General features: G+C 38.8%; 1 long non-coding RNA gene across 1 annotated transcript in view; it reads right to left on the reverse strand.

Moving 5' to 3' along the window:
* Positions 1–220: 220 nt before the first annotated feature.
* The window catches only part of LOC125638806 (uncharacterized), a 133,928-nt gene continuing 119,238 nt past the window's right edge, over positions 221–14,910 (reverse strand). The window contains exon 4 of the long non-coding RNA XR_007357294.2: positions 221–2,760. This is a non-coding gene — a long non-coding RNA (uncharacterized LOC125638806). The remainder of the gene's footprint in view (positions 2,761–14,910) is intronic.

Genomic DNA, 14,910 nt, shown 5'->3' on the forward strand with positions numbered 1-14,910 from the left:
TTTATTAAAGATCTCATATTTGATCTTCTAGATTACACTGTGCTTCCTAATTCTAAATAATTAGTACAACAGTACAAATGGAAATATTTTCCCCTGTATATCATATTTGAAAATGTACAAGGGGATGTTATCCACCAGTTTGTAAGCCTTGAAGAATATTCATTTAAAACATCAAAAATAAAAATAAATCCTTAAAGATATAGCAAACATATGCAGTTTCTTTATTGAACAAACAAAAATAGATTACAAACATCCTTTCGAAATCAAAGACATTTGCTTTGTCTGAAGCAAGAGAAGACATCTGGGGGCTTGAATCTTACTACTTTGCAGCACTATATTGTAAGTGCATCAGGAACCTTTTAGTTAACCAGATTATTTACAGTCAGACCCTTGTAAAAACCACACCTTGTGCTGTTGGCTTAGGGGAGTGAAGGAGACATCTAAAATGAAATATAAATGTGATATTTATTGTTACATTTACTATACTGTAACCATATATCAAATGTGCTAAATTCACAGACATATAATAATACAATTGTAGCAAGATTGAAAATGTAATACTAAACTGGGACCTTCAAAGTCCCTTCCATCCCAACTCCCATGGTAGTTCATCTTAGCAAATGTTCTCCCTGCTTATTGGAATTCTTCTTTGCATATGTCATTAAATACAAGTGCTACTTCCCCGTGAAAATTCTGCTAATAGGATGTAAATCTTTAAGATTTAAAAATAAAACTTTAATAAAAGAATACTAAATCATAATAATTAAATAATAATAAAAGCCCAACCAACCAAACCCCAGCCAATCCTCCTCTCCCCCTTCCCTTATTTGTGCAGGCATCACCAAAGCAAAACATCTTATTATACTTGCTTGCCTCTGTGAGAGAAAAAAATAAAAGCTCTCTATTACTGTGAGTGTGGCAGAGGGGAGGCAGCCTGTTTTAGTTGTTGATATTAATATGAAAAATGCAGATTGGTCTTTGTAAGTAGTTTGATGCTGACGTAAATTAGTTTATTTTTTCACCTGTTATTCCCGGTTGCTATGCTAAAAACGCAGATGGAATGCATATTGGCAGTGTCTGTTTATAGATCACACTGGTGTGGTCTGGGTGTTTAGGCTTTTCTTTTCACAAGTACTACATTCAGAATGAGACAAAAAGGAGGTTCAAGAAGTCACTGCATCTACGGATTCATTTTAGTTGAAAAGAGGGCAGTATGTTTGGAAGGTGGAGCAAGAGTGCTCAAGATTACATCATATTTGCTTTTGGTTAACCAAATAATAGCAAACACCAACTAGAGAAACAGCGTTCAATTTGTACCTGGCTTTCTTAGACTGAAAAAAAAAATCCACTTCACTATATATGCTTTCTAATACACTTTAACTACTTCTCCAGTATATACTCATATAACATGATTGTGCTTCTGTCAAAATGCAAGAAGTGTGTATAAACAAATACAGTAACTTTCTGTAACAAAACAAACTGGGCCAAATTCAGCAGCTGGAATTCTACTGCTGCCAATGGATGAAGCTGGCCCTATTGAATGAAGAATATTTAATCATTTTCCTGACTTCAGTTAAAATAATGAACAAAATAAATATTGTTAGAAAAAAAGTTAGCCTGTTTATGGATGCTTTTATTTTTCCTACTCTGAAAGCGCTTGCAAAATAAAAAGTTCTGTACAATGAAAGCTAACTCGCTGGAGTGATTCTAAAATGCTAGAATGCATCATTTTGAGGTCAGGATCTAATTTCTGCTCTCTGTTACCCTGGTGTAAATCTGGAGTCAGTCCAACAACTTCAGGGGCATGACTGCAGATTTGCACCAGGGTAACAGAGAGCAGGATTTAGCTCTTGGAGTAAAGGCTTTAAAAAACAAAAATAAAAAACAACTTCTGAAAGAAATAGTAACTGTAGTAATCTTTCCAGTGGCACAACTTAAATTAATTCACAGCTACATATTTTCAACCATTTAAAATAGTAGAAGCTCAGTTTTGAGTGGTGCTGGTAAATTAACTTACTGGGAGGAAAAAAACAAAAATAGGCAATAACAGTACAATGTCTGCTGATTCTTCTTAAACTAGAGAAATTGTGGTTGCTTTCTTGACAGTTGAGACTGCAGGATCTGGAAAATGATTTTTGTATAGATTTTAGAGATTTTCTCCCAATTATGTTTCTTTGTAAAGAATACTTTCATAATACTTAAAAGTGGTATCCTTTATTACAACTCTTATTACAGGAAAATCGATGAAAGCCTGAGTGGTGGGTGTATTGTTGTGACACTTAAACTATTTGTAAACATTGTTCACAGCTTTCTTAGCATATTTTAGCAAGGCAACATTTCAGCAAAGTATCATTTATCGCATACTGTATGTTTCAAAGCCAATCACACTGGAAAAAGAAATCAAGAGAGGAAGCCATCTATGTATAGGTCTTGCTTTCAAGTAAAGCATTTCAACCTCTGGGCATAGAGGGTTTGGAGGGGATTATGCTACAATCATAAAACTCTGAATGATAGGCAGGAAGCCATCTTTACATTACTTTCAGTGCCCAGTGTAATCCAAACAATGCCTGGTAGAAGGTAGTTCTCTGAGCTCTGTTGGCCTTGCTTCCTCTTGTAGTTTATGCTCAAGCAAGGTCCTCTGATTGCAGCGCTGGAGCCAAAACTTCGGTGCTTTCGGCATCATTTCATCCCAGACATGAAAACAACGCATTCTTTTCATAAGTCAGATCACATTCAGGAAGGGCTTTGTTTAAAAGTCACCTAAGGGGAGTTTAAAATATATATTTTTTTAAATTACCAGTTTACACCAGTTAGATTTAAAAATAAATGTATCTTTTTAGAAAGGGAAGAGATCATACAATGCATTTTCTGGAAAAGAGAATGTTTTAGTTTCAGGTCCCAATTTATAGTAAACTCAACCCCCCCCCCCCCCCCCAAAACATGTTAATATTACCTGTATTCTCTTCCATCACTATCTTCAGTTTTGTAATTTATGTGATGAGACAATGATCTTTAATGTTATAATGTTAGCTTGATCTGTACTTCACTTAATATTAAATGGTTGGTTTGAGCAATTGGCCTACCGGTCATCACTTTAAAACCTGTGCCCACAAGCCCCAAACGCTGGTCACTTTATAGCTGTAATCAAACCTTTACTTTCATAATATATCAACAAAGGTTAATATTGAGAAGCGGACTCAAGAGACCAGAGTTCACATAGCATATGAACATTACATACAAATGCATAAACATTACACCTTTCATTTGAGATTATACTGGAGAGGAGTCTGCCTCAAAATTCTCAATACAAAACCTCCCATGTTTTGGGAATGTTCAAAGTATGTATCCAATCCCGAATTTTGCCAATTGCCACTTCCTTATATTGGGGCAACTAAAAAACCTAGATCCAAAAAAATCCCTTAACTTTGGGCTGTTTGAAGTCCAGGTCTGAGTTATGTGATTTGATTCTGTTCCTAGATTTCTTTCCAGCAAACTTTTTCTACAGAATGTATAGGTTATTGCCTTTGGGTACAGTTCTGCATTCCTTAATTAAAGCAAAATTCTCATTGAAATCAAAGGTGTTTTTGCTTCAAGATGAAGAGCAGGCTTCAGCCCCTTGTCAATAGAATGTTGTATGCTTGTCTGCTAGCTTTGTGAATTTACAATAATCATTTAAAGATCATGCTTTTTGAAAATAAAGGGTAACTAGATGAAGTTTGGGTTATGGACAGTTTTAAAAAATCTGAAACCTAAACCAAGTTTGTAATATTAATAAAATACGAATTTGTGGAATGTTTTTCATTTCTGATTATCAGGAGAAGAAACAAGCTAGACCCGATGAGCAGAGGCATCAGAATTGACTGTTCAGTGGGTGAGAGGAATTTAGCTCACCTCATTATGATGTTAAAATTAAGGCCAGGTCCTGCTCCCATGAAGTCAATTAAGCTGTGATCTTTCATCATTATATCACAATCACAAAACAGTTTGCATTTCTTTCTACTATTTAAAAAAATCTTGACTCACCGTAATTATATAGATACAATGCCAAACATATTACTAGCCATTCTTTTTCCAAATAAAAATTTATAATTTTACAATGTTCTCATTTCTGACAGACATCTCAAAACATACAGCAAATAAGAAGTAACACTTGCATGCAGAATCTTGCATACAACTTATATAGCACGCTTTAAATTTGGTGACAGTATAGAAGGGTATGACTGAAGAAATTACTCTATATAAGACCACTGTTTACATTGACTTTGAAGCCCTGAAATACTGCTAAACTGATTTTTTAAAATAGTAATATGCAAATGTACTAAAATGAGCAAACTATTTTTATTCCTTCAGTTGATTCCAATACATTAATTACTGTGGGTGAAAATTCCCACTAGGAAAGGATACTCAACTTTTTTTTATTATGGTTACTAAATCCAGATAAGTTTCACATGCTGGTGATTTACCAGTGCTTCAATTTACCCCTCAGTTTTACAGATCTGAATAAAAAGGACAGCAGGAGTACTACTATTAGAAATTGTGCCACCATTAAATATCAGCTAAAGTGACTAGACTTACTAAAATGAGGACTAAAAATATCTTTAGGGAAATTCTTCTCTTAAACATAGCAATGTAGCAACACACATATATATTTAAATAGCTGTTTTGAATTAACAAGTTTCATAATTACAGACTATCAGTCTGTGTAATCACATCTTCCCTTGGATGAAATAAGCATATCTGAAGAGAGATCAGCTGTAGTGTGAACATTCTAAACCAAATGCTGTCTTAGGTCACATCGCTGAGTATAACACAAATCATTTAATATGTACTATGTGCTTTCTGTGCCTGTATACGTGTGCACCTAAATGAGGAAGCTGCAGATTGTAAAGAAAGGACAACAGAGAATTTAAAATATTCCACTTTAGTTCTAATTTTTTTTTAAAAAAGCATGGCAGGAAAATTATTAGAATAAGTAAACTTGGATTTTATGAAGTATAAAAAGTAAAGTGCATGCTAACTTAATTTTCATCCTAAACTTAACAGACATCCTACATGGCAACAGTATTAAAGCAAAAAGGAGGGATACATTTTCCTATTCGATAATAAGCTATGGAAGTTGCATGGGGTAGAGTCTCTAGGAAATCTACTCTTTCTTTGAAAAAATGTCATTGGTGAGATAGGAGATTGGCACCACAATGAGCAAAATATAGTGAGGGCTGATACGCATTGTCAGCTAGAATTTGGGTTAAGACACTGACTTTTGTCTGCATGGTGTCTACCTTCCAAAGAAGATGGAAGATGCAAAATTGCAAGTTTCCTTTCTCTGGTTAATGTGGTCTATACAAGTGAATAATGTATAAGAAGATGTTCCCCTGATAATGTCACAATTATTCATTGTACAGCCATAAACTCAAATATTCACATTAACAGCTAGGTATTATTTTTCTTCTCTGAAATTAAGTGAGTGGCATCAGTGGTCATAAATGAGAGCATTCATCAAAGGCGTAGGCCATGGCAGAGGATTAAGCGAATGCTGATGAAGTATCCAGATTCCCATAACTTGGAATGGGGCTGCATTCAGCATTCCTTTATTATCCATCTGCCACATAACAAAAAGTCTCATATATTTAATGCAGGTTTGCCCTAGGCCACGTAATAGGATTAGGAATAATTTCTACAAATTTACAAAAACAAATCACATGGGAAGGCTTAGAATTTGCTAATAATTTCTCCATAGCTGGGAGATCAAAGGGCTGTAAGAGTCCAGAGCCAGGCGGTAGTTTGACCCTGGCCAAGCTTTTTTAATGAAAGGGTTAATCTTCTCAGAGGTGACCATAGAGGAGCAGATAGTGTGACCAAAGGCAGATTCAGGCATCCAAAAATAGGAAGAAAATAGTCTGGGAAGTATGACAGCAAGAAACCATTTACAGAACAACAGTACATTTTCTGGCTGGAAAAACAAAACAAAACAAAACAAAACAGCAAACCTCAATGAAATGTGTGTTTAAACAAAGGGTGGGGGTGGCAGGGAATGAACTCACAGAGTATCAAAAACACTGCTGCTTCATTCTAAGTAGCAGAAATTATTCTGCAAATCTTCAATGGGAAAGAGTCTCTATTGTCTTTAGGTAAGATCTGTCTTCTCCAAATGTGTGATGGTTCTCAGTTTGCCTGCTTGTTTTTGTTTTTTAAGAAGAGCTGATATGCAAACACACCCTGCTATACAGGTGAGTTTCTTGTGGAATTTTAACAAGTTGCCTGCTGCAGCTTTTTAAGCAATGCCTTTGGGCTGTGGCATCTAATAGTCACATTTTGTCCTCTGTAGGCACTGAAGGCAATTCTGTGCCTCAAATCTAATAAAGCAGCAACAGAAGAGGAGACAGGAGGAGAAGATGGAAAAGAAACCAAGGTTTATTTCAGCAACTACTAATTGTATGTTTTATTTTCATCTTCCTTTTAACTATTATTTTGAATCTACCCTCTTCTATTATTAAATTGCAGAGGTGGCAAGTTAACTACAGCTAGATGCCTGAGCCATCTACTTTAATTTTGCTTCATTAGCGGGTTTAATGACATATGGAAAGTACAGCACACTAAAATGCTACCTTTCTTCTTCTAATAGCAATCATGTGATCAGTTCTTCTGCTTGGTTTCTGACCTGTTGTAACCAGTCTAAACACAATGCTCTATTCCAGTGGTCTTCTTTACCTATCAAGCTCCTGATCAAACAGAGGATTAAATTATCTGATTACAAGTAAGGTGGTGAATAATTTAGTACAGCTGCACAAAAGCACTTGCCAGACATCCAAACCTGGGTGAAGATCCTATTTGTAATGCTCCTTTCCTCGGAGAGAACATTTTAAACAAAAAGTCTAGTTCAAGCCTGAATTAAACTAAATCTGAATGAACATATTTGTCCCACCATACACACTGCCAGTAAAAACAAAAAACAAAAGAAACTCCAAACCAAACAAACACAAAAAACACCCCACACGGGAAAAAAGAAGCATTTCCTCCCAGAGTGACATGGTTTGAACAATGACCTCAAAATGTGTTTTTTACACTCAATCCTATGCACCTTCAAGGGACAGCGGTCAATATTCCGTGTTTGTCCTGCCACCTGTAGCATCATGCCCAAACGTAATACCTCGTGCTTTGCACGGTTTGGGTGATTGTACTGTCAACAGAACTGAGCTCTCTTGGCAGGTGGATGAAGGAAGAACTGACTTTCCATTTTGTTTTTTAATTTGTGTGTATGAATACAGTGGCTGTGAAAATGCCACACTGACAACCCCGCTGAAAGAAACTGTCTGTTTATTCCGTGCACTGCATCCTTCTCTCACAGTGCATCAAACTCTGTCCTGGAGGGACCACCTCTAGATATTGTAGTGCATTTCAAGTATGTCTGCTCATTTCAGTCCTGTTGCTCTCAGATTGCCCAGAAGGTTACCAAATAATGCCCAAAGCTGTAATGTACTCTGTGTATGTGTGTGAAATATACAGTTGATAGCCAATGGAAACTAGGTTGAGATCATTACATTCATTTCACATAGGTCATCCTTCAGTTATCAGAGAGTGATAACTTGCTATCTCTACCAATCTGGATGGAATTTGAACTGGTAATTTAGAGTTGAGGGGCTCTAAATCCCATTACCAATGCCTTCAGTGAACCATCCCTTAAGTATTCAGTTCAACATGTATATGTATTGGTACATCTCAAGTCTTACACATTCTGAATGATTCCATTCAGAACGTGAGATCTAAGGTAACTTTTTTTTAAAATACAAAATGCAGCTCCTCACCTTGAAAAGAGAAAATTGTTTAAAAACTTCTTTCAGTGTGTAGGAAAGGAGTGGTCCTGTAAATAAACATGGTACAGGGTCTGATGGTCTATGCTTTGTGGTATCAGTCTGTAATGGTCATAGCAAAAATAGCATCCATTATCATCCATCAACAGATGGATACTGCACATACTCACGTAACCTATGAACATATTCTTGTTAGTTCACCTGATATCACAAGGCAGTTTAGAGACTCCTATATGGGTGAGAGAGGAGAAAAGTTTTACAGTAGAACCTCAGATTTACAAACACCAGAGTTACAAACTGACTGGTCAACCACACACCTCATTTGGAACTGGAATTACACAATCGGACAGCAGACACACACACACAAAAGCAAATGCTGTACAGCACAGTATTGGGTTAAATGCAAACTACTAAAAAAATAAAGGGAAAGTTTAAAAAAGATTTGGCAAAGTAAGGAAACTATTTCTGTGCTTGTTTCATTTAAATTAAGATGGTTAAATGCAGCATTTTTCTTCTGCATAGTAAAGTTTCAAAGCTGTATTAAGTCAATGTTCAGTTGTAAACTTTTGAAAGAACAACCATAAAATTTTGTTCAGAATTACGAACATTTCAGAGTTACAAACAACCTCTATTCCCAAGGTGTTTGTAACGCTGAGGTTCTACTGTAGTAAGGTTTAGCTTTAGGCTTTAGTTTTAAACATAAAATGCCAATAAAAGCCCATCTGACCTCTGGCTGACTTAAAAAGTAGAGGCGTTATTACAGCGCAGTTTGACCGTGAAAAGTGACCCATATGCAAAAATGGCACTTCCATACTCAACATATGTTAGTGTGAGTGTTTGACGTCAGCTCTGCTGACTTTAGGAGCTAAAATAAATTTTACTGCTTTTTACTCGGGTTAGCATTGTAAACGGAACACAGCAAACAGAAAGGGAGCTGCATTCTCCTGCCCCTTTTGCATTCTCGGGCTTTTTTATGAGAGTTCAATCGGTTAAATCTTTGGAGACCCTTTGAAGGCAATTACATTGTAGAGGTACCAATGACAGCATCTTTTGATGATGGGGTGTGGCACAGGTGTGATGGAGGGTGTACTTTGGACTGCAGACAGTATTCTTGTCAGCAAGTTAAAGAAGTACGGGCTGGATGAATGCACTATAAGGTGGGTAGAAAGTTGGCTAGATTGTCGGGCTCAACGGGTAGTGATCAATGGCTCCATGTCTAGTTGGCAGCCGGTGTCAAGTGCAGTGCCCCAGGGGTCGGTCCTGGGGCTGGTTTTGTTCAATATCTTCATAAATGATCTGGAGGATGGTGTGGATTGCACTCTCAGCAAATTTGCGGATGATACTAAACTGGGAGGAGTGGTAGATACGCTGGAGGGGAGGGATAGGATACAGAAGGACCTAGACAAATTGGAGGATTGGGCCAAAAGAAATCTGATGAGGTTCAATAAGGATAAGTGCAGGGTCCTGCACTTAGGACGGAAGAACCCAATGCACAGCTACAGACTAGGGACCGAATGGCTAGGCAGCAGTTCTGCGGAAAAGGACCTAGGGGTGACAGTGGACGAGAAGCTGGATATGAGTCAGCAGTGTGCCCTTGTTGCCAAGAAGGCCAATGGCATTTTGGGATGTATAAGTAGGGGCATAGCGAGCAGATCGAGGGACGTGATCGTCCCCCTCTATTCGACATTGGTGAGGCCTCATCTGGAGTACTGTGTCCAGTTTTGGGCCCCACACTACAAGAAGGATGTGGATAAATTGGAAAGAGTCCAGCGAAGGGCAACAAAAATGATTAGGGGTCTGGAACACATGACTTATGAGGAGAGGGAACTGGGATTGTTTAGTCTGCAGAAGAGAAGAATGAGGGGGGATTTGATAGCTGCTTTCAACTACCTGAGAGGTGGTTCCAGAGAGGATGGTTCTAGACTATTCTCAGTGGTAGAAGAGGACAGGACAAGGAGTAATGGTCTCAAGTTGCAGTGGGGGAGGTTTAGGTTGGATATTAGGAAAAACTTTTTCACTAGGAGGGTGGTGAAACACTGGAATGCGTTGCCTAGGGAGGTGGTGGAATCTCCTTCCTTAGAAGTTTTTAAGGTCAGTCTTGACAAAGCCCTGGCTGGGATGATTTAATTGGGGATTGGTCCTGCTTTTGAGCAGGGGGTTGGACTAGATGACTTCCTGAGGTCCCTTCCAACCCTGATATTCTATGATTCTATGACCTTTCAATTACTGCTAATGCTGCATAAGAAGGAAATAACCCAGCTTGACTTTGCAGAAGCCAGGTTGAGTTGGGAGGGTTGGCAACTTAAAAAAATTATTTGTGAACTGAGCACATTAGAGAGAACAGAGTTATAATAAACGTGGAACCTCATGATATCATTGGTTTAGTCATTTTTTCAGAGTAAATTGCATTTTAACATCATTGATATACAAGAAACAGCATCTGAAATGGAGGAATGTAAACATGAGGGAAGGGTTAAACCACAAAGTTTGGATCCAGATTAGGTTCAAAAATCTTTCTAAATTTCAGGAGCAGTCAGAACGTCTGGTTCCAGTCTACACAGTGGGTGTTTTAAATTTACAGATTCAAAAGTAAATAGCAACTTTTTGCTGGAAAGTCGACTTCATAGTTGTAGTTACAAAATACCTTTGAATCCCACAACCTCATGCATCTGCTTGTTTTTACCATCCTCAAGGTCATCCCCACCTGTGTGTCTTTCCTGAAGCCATTATCACAATGCCACTCAAAGTAACAGATGAGACCCATTCATCAGCTGGCTGATGCATTGCTGTTACATCATAATATATGTTCAGAAACAAAGTTGCATAACAGTGCATAGGTGTCTATTATGCTTTGTCCTGAATTCAGAACACTGCAGGGGCCTACATCTTTGACCATGGGCTCAACTGTGTTCAAACCAATACTATATCTCCCAGCAAATGGCTTCACACTACAATGGATGTAATTATTTAGTGGAATCCCTGATCAATGTATGCCCTGCATAGCACCAGCCAGAGCTGAGGCTTGAATCAGGAAAGCTGTAGTCTAAAAGCAGCGGCTCTATCTACCATACAAGGTGAACTGAAGGAAGCAATCTGCATCCAAGTCAGGAGTTCAACCATGCTCATCTCAGTTAGTGTAATGAACTCCTCTGAGCTTTATTTGCTTCACTGGATTCTGCTAAATTTAGGCCAGGGACACAGAAAAATCTGAACAAGACCTCAAACAACAGGAAGAAACGGCTTAGTTAACCTCTCTCTCGCTCTGCCCCAAAGTCAGACACCAGCTGGCTATGTAGGAGTCTCTAAATAGTCCTTATAGTTGACTACTTAAAGGCGCACCCTACCAATAAGGAGGGGAGAGTAAATAATGTTTTGTTATTTTAAGAAAAGGAGTACTTGTGGCACCTTAGAGACTAACCAATACATTTGTTATTTTAAAGTCTGGTATTTTCCTCCCACCCTGGGCCTGCAAGTGAGAGCTGATGCCATCGTTATCACCAAACTTGTTCTACAGCTAACACTTGGAGACATAAATTCAAAAAAACTGCTCTCTTCTCTGAGTCTTCTGAGAGCACACCAAGTCCAGTCTGTTGCAATATAATACTTCCTTCTCACCCACTTCCTTGTAAAAGCCGAGTGAGATGTCTGTCACTAACACCAAAATAAACATCACCATCTGTTGGCTAATTGACATTTTAACCTACCTCATGGACACAACAAGGGCAGGGAGAGTAAAATAATGGGAAACAAAATCAATTAGACCAAAAGGCTTCAGAAACATCTTTGAAAAAGGCTGATATGAACAACAGCAGAAGAATATTGTAGGAGCTGCTTACAACTGATGTGTGGGGTAGGGTTCAACACAACACCTTTGAGCTTTGTTCAGGCAGCTAACCCCTGTAACAACAGAAAAACAAAAGGGCACCAGTTTATTTTACTACCACCTTCATATAAGGCCGTTCCCGGCACACAAGTTGAGCATGCCAACCTCCATACATTTATAACAAATAGGGGACTAGATGGCTTACAGTATTGTTAACAGGGTAGAAGAACCTTTTGTCTCTAGATCACCAAGTCAAATCCAGCACAGGTGTACAGTGACTGAAAGTCATTAAGATTTGGCAGATATGCAGTGGCCACAGTTGTAGAAGCTAGTAGTTTCAGGCTATGGGCTACTGGACAGCTGTCTGCATAACAAAAATCACTACCGCAACTTGCCAGATAGGCATGAAAACTACCTTCTGATCCACAATAGGGTCTGTTTAGGTGATGCTTGAGACAAATTATCAGAACAGTGTGTATTGTCCCTGTCTGTTCTCCACTTGTTCTTTGGACCGAGAACTTTAGCTTCTCAATCTGACACCAATCATGATCTGGAATATATTCTGAAAGTTAAAACTCCCCAAAAAGATATTAGCAAAATAATTTCTTGAGTAAAATAATCGCCATCCAAGGCGTTAAAACTTACCTCTAGACTTATTCCCCACACTGCTATGACTTCACAGTGCCTAACTGCTCTTGCCTTCTGAGACAGTTCATGTGTTCGTCCCTTCCACCACAAAGAGTTAAAATGTGAAGTGGCAATATGGAAAATAACATATACTGCTAATCAATTTGTTTATCTGTAGTAAAAAGTTAATAGCTCTAATGAAGTTGATTATATTCGTACCATTCTTTAGAGGGGTTAGGGTTGAATTTGTCCTTCAGATACCTGTACAATTTTATCTACAATTTTCCTTTCATCACTAATTTTGTAATTATATCATATTAAATTTGTATGACATGATTTCTCCTTTATGAGCTCATGTAGCTTATTGCTCATGATTCCTGCTTTTCCCAGTAAAATGTTGCAGACAACTTCTTTTTATTGATAGCAGCCAAGATTTTCAGACGTGTCTAATCATTTTGGGTGCCTTAAAGGATATGCAGCCTGCACTGCAGGAGGAGTGATTCCCAGTTCAAGTAGACAGACTCATGCTAGCTCATCTCAAGCTAGCACGCTGAAAACAACAGTGTGGACTTTGAGGCACAAACTAGCCACCCAACCCCAAGCCTGCTCAAACTCCAGGGTCCAAGCTCTGGTGGCTAGCCTGTGCCACAATGTCCACACTGCTATTTTTAGCATGCTAGCTCAAGCTGAGCTTGTGCGAGTCTGTCTATCCACACTGGGAATCGCATCACCCATCTGCAGCGTAGACATGCCCAAGGAGATCTGATTTGCAGAAAGGCTAAGCACCAGCCCTCTCAAAATCTGGCCCCATTAGGATGTCTCACATCTTGGCCACCCAAAAATTGAGATAGCCAAAATCTCTAGTTACTTTTTGAAAATCTTGGCTGATGTCATTTAGATAACATGAAGAAGAGCAAACCTGAAGCATTTGTGTATGAAAGACCTCTTTTTCATGCTGAATCTCACTACTCTCACATCCTGCCACGAATAGCTAACACCCTATGTAAACCGTGAACTGTTCATGCCTTGCCAAAAGTAATGCAATACGCTCCTCTGCGTAAGATGCACACACCCGCCCCAGTCTCCATGAACACAGAGTGTCTCGTTGCACTGCCCTGCCTTCTCCTGCTGTGTGCTTGGGAAGAGGGCTGGAGGCTGTAAATGGCAAGTCAGATGGAACAGGCATGGGCAGTGAATAAGCTGTTCCATGAACGGTAAAAGTAGATGTTCTGAAAAGTTGGATGCTCATGTTAGACTAGCCCATGGGTAGGCCTGCCTTATCTGACTGGCACTTACACAGAAGACAGCACAAGCTGACACTACACATGACAGGACTGCAGGGGTTTTATTTAGCAAGTCTTCTTGAGAAACAGATTTTTTTTAAAGATACAGTATAAAATATATTTACTGTGGTCAGTGTGTGCCAACAAGATTTGTCTCTCCACTTGTGTTTGTGGGTCAGTGTGTGTTCCTCCCATACCTCCAGGGCAGTGATGCACCACTTGGCCTTCTTACAAACCCATTCCTGTTTATTTGTCTCACCTTGCAAATTCCACTATGGAAGACAGCCGTTAGTGTTTAGTGACCTTCTGCATCAGGAAGAATTTAGAATCCCTTTCCTCATGGTCTGGCAATAAGGTCTCCTAGTTAAAGTAGGGCTTGTCAGTCAGGAAACCTAGATTCTATTCCTCAGTTTGCTAATGGATCACTTAGCCTTTCTATGCCTCAGTTCCCTGCTGTAAAATGGAGGATAATACTTAGGAATTCCCCCGTGAAAAATCTCTCTCTTCAGTGTATGACTATACTCTAGAAAGGACAGACAACTGTTATGCAGCAGTCGTGGCCCAACCCTGACTTCCAACACCACCTGCTACGTCTGTCAACGAGCCTATGGCTCAAGGATCGGACTCCTTAGTCACCAAAGGACCCATAAAAAGTAAAACCTGTGAAAGAGATCATCCTTGACCTCAAGGATGTTTTAACCTTTTCTGGTTAAAACAGCGTTGCCAACTCTTTCAATACTGGTGTATATTTTTAATCCCAGATCCTGGCATCATATGGTTATATAAGACCCTCAGCTTTCATTTTTTTTAAAGTACATTTCTAGTGGTCATGATTGAAAGGCTTAGAAATGTGACCTTACAGTTTTGTAAACCAGAAGGTAAATAAAAAGAACCTCAAATGCATTACATTTTTAAAACCTCATGATTTAAAAAAACAAGCTTGTGATTTTTGGGGTGTGATTTGTGAATTTTGGCCCCTTGGGACTGGCAATACTGAAAGAAACAGATTAGCCCTGCACCACTTTGAGTCCACATCCAAATGCCAGCGTGCTGCCACTGACCCCACTTGTTGGTAATGAGCATCACATTTTACCTACCAGAAACAAGTAGAAACTGCATATTGTAGCATAAGGGGTATCAGGATGAATGAGATGAAACCCTATTCTTTTAAAATCCAACTACCCTCTAACAAATCCTCAGACAGCAGTGCCTGTTTCCCTTATAGCTGGATGCTTTTGGGAGCACCCTACCTAAGAAAACTTTCTTTTACTTTTCTACTCCCCAGCCTTTCTCGAACAACATCCACCTGCAATGCACCTAGGGAAGCCAATGACCATACAAATGATGATGTATTGGGATTGCTCCCTCC

Source organism: Caretta caretta, chromosome 6 (assembly GCF_965140235.1).
Source record: "Caretta caretta isolate rCarCar2 chromosome 6, rCarCar1.hap1, whole genome shotgun sequence".
In the NCBI taxonomy this organism is placed as follows: Eukaryota; Metazoa; Chordata; order Testudines; family Cheloniidae; genus Caretta; species Caretta caretta.